Below are 10,160 nucleotides of genomic sequence, written 5' to 3'. Positions count from 1 at the left end.
GAAGAAGAGTTAACTATTAGAAGAAAATTACTGAATTGCAATGGAACAATCAAAGAGCTTGAAATCATACAATACAATAATTTATTTTTTTTAATATTTTTGCCAGTAATGGGGCTTAGGCTTGGGATCTGGGCATAGTCCCCAATCTTTTATAACTCAAGGCTGAGGCTCTACCACTTTGAGTGCCACACTATTGGTTTTCTGCTTGTTTATTGAAGATAAGAGTCACATAAACTTTAAGTAGGGTAGATTTTTAAAAAAAAATATATATATATATATTGCAAGTTGAAAATTCTCCTTTATTACTGTATTTTTTCAATGTGAAACAGCTTTGTTCTTCACCAATTCCAGAGATGGAGACTTGGGCTCTTTAGTTCTGTGGTTGATCTTTTCTGCCTTACTGTATTATTCAATTCAGATGTGTATTACCTGAGTCTCTCAGAGATGCAGGAAGGTCAGAATTTTCATCTAAGAACAATTTCTTAATGCTACACTTTAAAAGTTAACACTTAAAATAAAAACACTTAAGAAACATTATAGATTTATAAATGTTAAAAAATTTACTGAGAGAAGTGAAAATACCAGTTGTTTTATTCCTATTTATACAGGGTGCTCAAGCAGTGGTCCCACTATTCCTGCTTATCGGCACTCAGTCTCTTTTCTCTTCTCTTCTACTTGATAATCCCTGTACTCGGGCTTCAGCTCCCAAGTGTTTTTGTGGATTCCTTTGACATTCTGAATACCAATTTCTTTTTAGATTTCTTTCAAGGATCCCACAGGCTGTTTGTGATGTCCACCAAATCCTTAAAATTATAATACTGATGTTTCTCAAAGGCTGAGATAAGCATATCAAAAACATGATGTTTATCAGCCTGAGCTCGTTTTCCATCTTCTTTCTTTTTCCTTTCATATTCAGTATTTTATTGATGATTAGCAACAGGTTTGTAGTTCGTTGTTACAACTTTGTCCAGTTGTTGTGATAACCTTACAAATTTGGAAGATTCTTCTATTTGCAATCTTCTCCATCCAGCGTTAAATCTTCAGAACAGAGTTTCAACAAATTCAACTAGGCCGGATCTGCCCGCTAAGCCCCAAACAGAGATGGCTGTCCTGGTGACAAGTCCTCCAGCAAACTGAAAACATTCCCCAGTTCTGTTTGAGGCCAACCTCTTTAATCTCATGCAGTTTTCACTGGCAGCCAGTCCATTCGGATGTCTGTAGTACTATTCCTTCCAATGACAGTTTATCTGATGAGCTCTCAGTAAACACTGTTAATATTTGTCCTCCAACACTTTGTAAGACAAATGGATGTTCTCTAACAGCTTTGACAGAAGCTGGCTTCCCTCCAATGTCATGAATATTTGCAAGTTCCTCATTCAGAGTAAATGACACCTCATTTCTTCCTTGAGTCTTGGTAATCCGCAGTTTTCCAACTTCACCTCTTCCAGGGGCTTTACCCAACTGCTGTGATAAATACTTAGGAACCTTGACCAGCCACAAGCTCGTGTTTTGCTTGGCACCTATCAGGTGGAGTTCCCCGCGTCTGGCCATGAGTCTGTTGCCAGTGCAGGCGCGACGGGCAGAACAGAGACCCCAGGAGATGAAGAGCTATGGAGCGAGGGTCCTGGCACCAAGCCCGCCACCACACACCGGGAGAATATCTGGTGGTGTTCACCTCAGCAGGCTACAAGGAAGCCCTTTCATATATATTCTTATTGTAATTAATAGAAGAGTTACAGTTATATTGGCCAGATAAAAGGTACATTACTTCACACAAATTGATACCCCTTCTCATGTTTTTGGCCCCATATCTGACCCCCGACCCCCTCCCGTCATCTTGTTTTCCCCCTTCCCTTTCCTATTTCAAATAAACAAATAAATGTATATACAATATACCAGATAACAAGGTAAGATACTGTAACAATATGAGAATAAACAAGGGACAACAAAAGAGATGAGAAATAACACAGTATACTAAGAACAACAACCACACATTATATAGCTCTTGTTTCTATATCCTTAGCCTCATCCTATATGGCCTTTTTTTTTTTTTTGCCAGTCCTGGGCTTGAGCTCAGGGCCTGAGCACTGTCCTTGGACTTTCTCAAGGCTAGAGCTAGAGCTCTACCACTTGAGCCTCAGCACCACTTCCGGCTTTTTTCTATGTATGTGGTACCGAAGAACCCGGGTCTTCATGCATGCTAGGCAAGCACTTTAACCACTAGGCCAAACTCCCGGCCCCCTATGTGGCCTTATGTATCTAGGTTTTGAACTATTGTAATCCTCTGCTAGGAGAGTTCAAGGTTTGTACTAATTATTACAAATGAGGTAAAGCGTTGAGTCTTTGGGTCTGCCTTACTTTACTCAATATGATTTTCCCTAAGTCTTTCCATTTCCCTACAAATGGGGTGATGTCATTCATTCTGATGGCAGCATAGAATTCCATTGTGTATAAATACCACAACTTGTTTATTCAATCATCTACTGAGGGGCATCTGGGTTGGGTCCATATCTTTGCTATGGTAAATAGTGCTGCAATGGACATCGTTGTGCTAGTGGGTAAGCTGTGATCCTCAGATCTCAGCTTCCTGAGGAGCCAGAATTCAGATGTGAGCCATCAGCATAGGGCTAATTAGTTTCATTTACATAAGATGACATAATTATTATAAGAATCACACTATGTATGTAATACATTTTTCCATGTCTTGTCCATTATATACTGTTATTTCTAATGCACATTTTTCATTATAGGTTTACTGCACCTGAATTAATATGAAACAAATTAAGGCATAGCAGGGAGAGTTTAAGACAAAAGGATAATCCTTTAGCACTCTTATTTATAGCACTCTTATAAGACACACTTGCAGGGATTTAATTCTATAGTAAAGAAATCCATAGATGATCAGAGGGATGTAAAAGAAGCTAGTAAGCAATAGAGGTCTGTTTTGAATTGGGTTTGTGTGCCATAAAGATCAGCACTGGCATCTACACATCTGGAGCTTATGGGATCCATATAGACCATTAAGCTGAAAATGATGAATCCTAAAGTATGTGTCTGAGTTTTGAATATATGAGAAATTAGAGTTTTGGTTTTAAAACTTGATGCATGAGAAGTTAGATTTCTATTCTGGGAATTTGGCCTAGTGGTAGAGTGCTTGCCTAGAAAGCATGAAGACACCAGTTAGATTCCTTAAAAAAGCCAGAAGTGGTTCTGTGGCTCGAGTGGTAGCACTCTAGCCTTCAGAAAGCCTAAGGAAAGTGCTCAGGCTCTGAATATAAGCTCAAGGACTGGCAAAAAAAAAACAAAACAAACTTCTATTTTGATTTGCAAACAGTGGTAATCATGACAGATATAACTTTAGAAAATGAAAAAATGCTTGAAGCAATTTTTCCATGTAGAAAAATTGTATTTTGTGTTTCAGTACTATCTACAATTCTGAAATCTTCCTAATTTGTCATTGATCTAGAAATATTGATATGAAATGTTATAATAATGGTACACATTTTTCTTTGGAAATGTATTATGCAGCTATATGTCTTGAGTCAAATCCAGATGGTTTTAGTATTGAAGGGAGAAATTTCTGCTTGTTATTCTAAAATTTCTTTACACTGGTGGAGTCATGTAGTTGTTACTATAGTGAACTACAAAAAATACTTCACACTTCATGTGAAAGGCCAGCCAAACTGTTCTTTATGCTTCCACCTTCATCTTTCTGTCTCCTTCTCCCTGAGTCTCTCTGTACTTCTGCACATTTCTCTATTTACTGTATGGTCTTGTGAAAATGTTTATAACTCTTGCAAGCTTTATTTTCATTCAGCTTAAGTGTGTCCAGAGCACTACTACAGTATGTCCCGTAACTATGGGTAGACAGCTGTTATGAATTAAGTAAAACATTGATTTTTTTTGTCCTGTTGAGTCAGGTCAAAGTTTATTAAACAAGCTACAGATGTTACAAATACTGACAGTGATAACTCAGCTTTTTGTTCATACTGTTCCTTTGGAACAAAATCGGTGCTACTTTATCATTTAAATAATTTCATGTTCTTATTTTCTGTATCTCATTATAAACGTTAATGCCCCAAAACCCTCAAACTTCCCTGTAGACCTTATATTACCCTATAGTGTATGTCCTATATTTATATTGTTTAACTGACAAATACTCAGATCAACTGGCATCCATTATGTAGTCATTTGTAAGCCAAATTACCCAAATGGAAAAATATAGATAATTATATATTAAAAATTCACTAATGCATTGTCAAGGAAGTTATAAATGGATTAAAAGGAAAAAAATATAGCTAATGTTAATCTTTTCTGTCAAGGAGATTGCTATTTTAAGGGTAGCCACTATTTAACAAAAAGCTATATAGCTTAAAAATATCTTATTGTAAGAATTCTTTTTGTAAGGGCTGGAGGCATAGTGCAAATTGAAACATGCTATCTGACTAAGAATTGTTTTAGTGACAAATCTTGAGGAAATGTACTGTTTTCTCTTGGTTCCTTAGATAAAATTTTAAGATATTTCAAACTAGACAGCTTGCACATTAAAGGTAAGGCATAGTAGTCAATAAATGCTGGTTTATCAGTCCTGCCTATGAATAGGTGATTATAGAGAAAGGTATTTAAGACACACCAATAAGGAAGGAAATGACAAGTTATTGAATTCACCTAAAATGTAATAAACATAAATGAGATGGATAGTGACCTCTTCACTAGAGAAGTTCAAACTCTATTCTCTGATTTTGTAAACATAGAAATGGGGATTATGAATATTTGATAAAATCTGAATGTTGTGATGAAGGAAATCATTTATGTGAGTAGGTATCATCCGGGCCTGTATCTTCCCTAATGGGAGCCTTTCTTATTTGTTTCTGATGGGAGATGTGAGTGTGAAAGTTCTGAACAAGTGATATTGTCAGGTTTGAAGATAAACAGGAACCATGACAAAAGGAATACAGGCAGCCCCCAGTAGCTTCAAACAGGATGGGAAATAGATCCTCCTAATGAATTTCCAGAAATGATTGCAGGTCCATTAACACTTTAAATCACTTCATAAGACTAATATTGGAATTATGATACAAAATTGTATAATGCAGTGTGGTATTTTTCAGGTGCAGATTTCATGGTAATGTGTAATAACAGGAAGAGAAAAAATAATACACTGTCAAGTAATTTGTCACATCCTTTCTATACATAAAAGGATGTGTAATATATATATATGTATATATATATATTAATAGGCCTATGACCTGATCATATTGTAGTATTATATTTGAGGTTTATGAAGGCTAATATTGAGTTGAATTTCAAGTTATTTGTGCATTATTTGTCAAAAAGTTATAAAGTTAAGCAATCTAAATTCTAGCAATCTGGAAGTTTAGATATCTAATCTGAAAAGAAAGCTTTGATATGTATTTTTTAAATTTTTTCATATATTTTTATTGTAATTAATAGAAGGTTACATGATATTTGCCAGATAGAAGGTGCATTAATTCACATACATTGATACCCTTTTACATGTCTTGGTCCCCATTTCCCTCGCCCCCTACCCCCATCCCTCATCTTGTTTTCCCCCCTTCCCTATCCAATTTCAAATAACCAAATACAAATATATCAGATATATCAGGTAACAAAGTGAGATACTGTAACATCACATTGCTCACTGCTATTATTGCTAAATGTATCAGAATGGATCAAATATCTCAATGTAAGATCAGATACCCTGAAATTTTCACAGGAAAGAGTAGGGGAATCACTAGGGCTCCTTGGCAAAGGTTGAATCTTCCTAAAGATCCAGAAGCACAACAGATCAAAGAAAGACTGGAAAAATGGGATTGCATTAAACAGCAGAGCTTCTGCATGACAAAGTACATAGCTTAGCAGTATAAATAGAAAGGCCACAGCTCCTGAAAAGACCATTATCAGCTATACATCAGAAAATGGCCTCATATCTAAAATATGCTTAGAGATCCAAAAATTAGGCTCCACAAAAATAAATCCAAAATGAAACAAAAACCACATTAATAAGTTGGCTGAAGATTTAAGGAGAGACTTCTCTCAATAAGAAATAAGAATGGACACTAGACACATGAAGAAATGTTCACCATCTCTGGCCATAAAAGAAATACAAATCAAAACAACATTCAGATTCTACCTGGGGCTGAGAGTTTGGCCTAGTGGAAGAGTGCTTGCCTAGCATTCATGAAGACCCAGGTTTGATTCCTTGGTACTATATAGAAAGAAAAAGATTCTACCTTACCCCAATTAGAATGTTTGTTATCAAGGAAACCAGTAATAACAAATGCTGGTGGGGGAATGTGGCCAAAAGGGAATAATACTACAATGTTTATAGGAATGCAAACTTATCCAACCACTCTAGAATGGAGGATCCTCAAAGGAGTCAACACAGAGCTCCATTTTGAACCAGCAATCCTCCTACCGAGCATTTACCCAAATGACCACAGAAAAGGTCACATTAAAGCTACCATCACAACCATGTTTATTGCAGCATTTTTTACCATAGCCAAGATATGAAATCAACCTAGATACCCCTCAGTAGATGAATGGGTCAAGAAAATATGTAAACAAAAGAGAATTCTTTGCTTCCATCAGAAAGAATGACATTGACCTCCATTTGTAAGGAAATGAAAAGAGCTGGAAAATATTATACTAAGTGAAATAAGCCAGACTCAATGTAACATAGGCTACATGGTTTTCCTCTTTTGTAATATCTAGAATATGTCTAGGATATTTTTAGCAGAGCATCACAGTGATACAATAGCTATTTGCCTATGACCATATAAAATGAGGTTTATCAAAATTAAAAAGAAATGAAAACAAGAGGTTTCTTTGGGTACTCTTTGGAATTCTTTCTTTTCTTCTTTTTTTTTTTTGCCAGTCCTGGGCTTGAGCTCAGGGCCTGAGCAATGTCCTTGGACTTTCTCAAGGCTAGAGCTCTACCACTTGAGCCTCAGCACCACTTCTGGCTTTTTTCTATGTATGTGGTACCGAGGAATTGAACCCGGGTCTTCATGCATGCTAGGCAAGCACTTTAACCACTAGACCAAACTCCTGGCCCTCTTCTTTGGTTTATTCCCTGTTGCAACTAATTTTTTTTTAATTTCTGTGCCCATTGTTTTGTATAAGTTTATCTGATTTAGAGAAGAGAAGGAGAATCACAGAAACTGTGAACAAAGGGTGAGCCAATCCAAAAGTGATACACAGTATATGCTATGTTGGAAATGAAATTTAGAATCTGGGGGGAGAAGAGAGCTGGGGGAGGGGGAAGAGATGAGAGAAAATGAGGGAGGCAGTAGCACTGTTCATACAGAAATACACTCATGACCTTAGTTATATAACTATAATCTCTCAGTACATCACCTTTATAATAATTTTTGTTTTATCTAGTCCTGTAGTGTGAACTCAGGGACTGAGTACTGCCCTTGGGCTTTCTTGAGGCTAGCAGTCTACCACTTGAGCCACAGAAACATTTCTAGCTTTTTCTGTGTATGTGGTAACCAAGGAATAGAACCTAGGGCTTCGTGCATGCTAGATGAGTACTTTACCACTAGACCATGTTCTCGGCCCCTTTACAATAATATTTAAAGAGTATTTTTATGAGTTTAATATCAAGCAGTTGAATGCATGTTATTTTACTGACACATTTTTTTTGCCCATCAGTGTACAACTCATACCTTACTTCTCCCTACTAAGGAAGCCAGTTTGATGCCAGCTAGGGCAGAAAGGCTTGCAAAATTTCATTTCCAAAATAACCAAGGAAACATTTCCAAGTAAGGGTAGATTTTCCTCTTCCTTTTCTATTTGGATCCCTTATATATGTATCTTCTGCTTTGTTGCTCTATGTGGGAATTGAAACACCATATTGAATAGGATTGAAAACTCTAGATATATTTTTCTTCTTCCTAATTTTAGAAGAAATAGGATGTTTTTCACCATTTATTATGACAATTGCTGTGGGTATGCCATAGATAGCTTTTTTATATTATGGTATGTTCTTCTATTCCAGTTTCCACAGAGCATTTATTTTAAATGTATGTTGGGTTTTATTAAAATATTTTCCCCTATGTTTCTTCAGGTGATAAAGAGATTATTGTCATTTATTCTGTTATGGTAAGAGTATGATGTTATATGTGAGGTTAAGTGAAGTAAGTCAGGCTCAGAGAGATACAAGGTCTATGTTTACTCTCCTACATTAAAATCAAACCTAACATATTTTACGGAATCATTTATAGACCTTTGTGCATACATGCACAATCAAATTGACTGAAGTGTGATACATGAAAGGACAGGTTACCCAGGTGTAAATACTCTAAACAACTAGATGACAATTTAGTCAAATGAATATAAGGATGTTGCAATGTTTCATCTAAGGCAGGGTGGATTAAGAGAGGGAGACCAGATTAATCGGCAGAAGAATGATGGGTGAGTATAGTCATAAGATACCAATGTACATGGATGAAAACACAAGAAGGTAATTTGAGGGCATGTGTAGGACTGGCACAGATAGGGGGAGATAAATGGAAGATGTAGCACTGATCAAGATATGTTGTTCTAATAACTCACTGTGTTGAAACCTGTTTGTACAACTACTTAAAATAATAAAGTAAGAAATAAAAAAATCAGGAATTCATCTACAGGTGTGGTTAAGATATTAGAACTGTGTCATCTCTTCAACTATGTTGCTGAGTTACTTCACCTTTGAAAAGTAATGTTCTCAACACTTGACTTATGTAACTATAACCCTCTGTACATCATTTTACACTAAAATTTTTATTTCAAAAAATGATGATAGAATACTGACTATCAGAAATAACCACAAAGGGCTTAAGAGGCCTTGATTTCAAGCCCTATTTTTTGCTGTTGTTATTTGTTTTTTGTTTGTTTTTAGTTTTTTGTTTTGGGTTTGTTTGTTTCTAATGGACCTCTTGCCTTATTGTCAGTTTTAGGGGAAAATAGTTTTTCAGCATGAATTGTGGTGTTTGCAAATGATTTTTCTCATAGATGGCATCGAAAAGATTAAGAAAGTCGAGGACTTTGAGGGAAGATGGCGGCGGTTCAGTTGGAGTCTTTCTGAGCTCTCACCAAGATACCAGTTTTGGCAGCATAGGGGACAGTACATACCTCAAATCGAGCCTAAGTAAGCTTTAGCGACACACAGATCTCAGTCACAGAGGAAAAAGGCAGAAATCTGGCACAAAGAAGACAGTGGGGACCAGTTCCAGCCACTCGGAGCGGCCACAGAGACAAAGTGGCTCTGCTGAATCTGAGCAGCAGTGCTTCTTGGAGCCTTCACCCGCTGGCTGCAGACAGAGCCACACTGAGCCTGCGGGAGCCCAGAGCCAACACACGGCTGTGCATGGAACTGCCAGCAATTTGTGAGTACCACCGAGGAGAAGCTTCCACTTCTACTTAGGGATCGGCATTGGGAGGGAGCCCCTCCCCCACAAGCTGAGCGCAGCTCCATCTTAACTACTGGCAACGACCCAGGCCAAACCAATAGGAACCTGAGAGGTGGTGCTGGCGACGCCATCTTTCTTACTGGCAAAGGATTTCCCAGAGATCCCTTAGCCAGAAATCCGGCCCCAAAGCTGCTGAAGTCCGTCCCCTGCGCCAGCCACAAGCCTGGTAATCAAAACCCACCCACCAATCTTTCAGCTTCTTTTTCCCAAACAAACAATCGGATCCGAAAAACCTCAGAGTCAAATCACAAGAGAAAAAGACTTTCTGAACTGTTTGGATCCCGAATTTAGTGGAGACACAAGTTTTCTATCCTGCCCTTACCCCCCCACACACAAAAATAAATATCCTGAAGAAGACTCCTTTTTTTTTTAATTCTTTTTTTTGTTCTTTTTCTTTGTTTTTTCTTTTTTTTTCTTCCACCCCTTCTTTCATTTGCATTTATAGCTGTTCTTATTTTATCTTTACCATCCTACCTACACTTTTTTTTTCTCTTTTCTCTCCCGCATCCCTCTGTCATTGTGGTCGTTCCTGGAAACATAGTGACAGCTCTGGTTACAGTCTGAATACAAATGATATCTATATTGATATAGTCACCTGCTTTTAAATCTCCTGGTCTCAACCCTAGCATTTCTTTTTTAAGAGCTTGCAATAGTGAGGAACCTCCCCCCACCATTTTCTTT

The 10,160-nt window shown here is 37.2% G+C and overlaps 1 pseudogene; it reads right to left on the bottom strand.

The window, feature by feature from the left end:
* Nucleotides 1-639: 639 nt before the first annotated feature.
* On the bottom strand, nucleotides 640-1,551 carry LOC150056626 (general transcription factor IIF subunit 2-like; annotated as a pseudogene).
* Nucleotides 1,552-10,160: the final 8,609 nt, after the last annotated feature.

The sequence above is a fragment of the Megascapheus bottae genome, chromosome 12 (assembly GCF_031878675.1).
Source record: "Megascapheus bottae isolate mThoBot1 chromosome 12, mThoBot2.hap1, whole genome shotgun sequence".
Lineage (NCBI taxonomy): Eukaryota > Metazoa > Chordata > Mammalia > Rodentia > Geomyidae > Megascapheus > Megascapheus bottae.
Note: the sequence above shows the minus strand (reverse complement) of the source record. Positions and strands in the feature narration are given on the sequence as shown.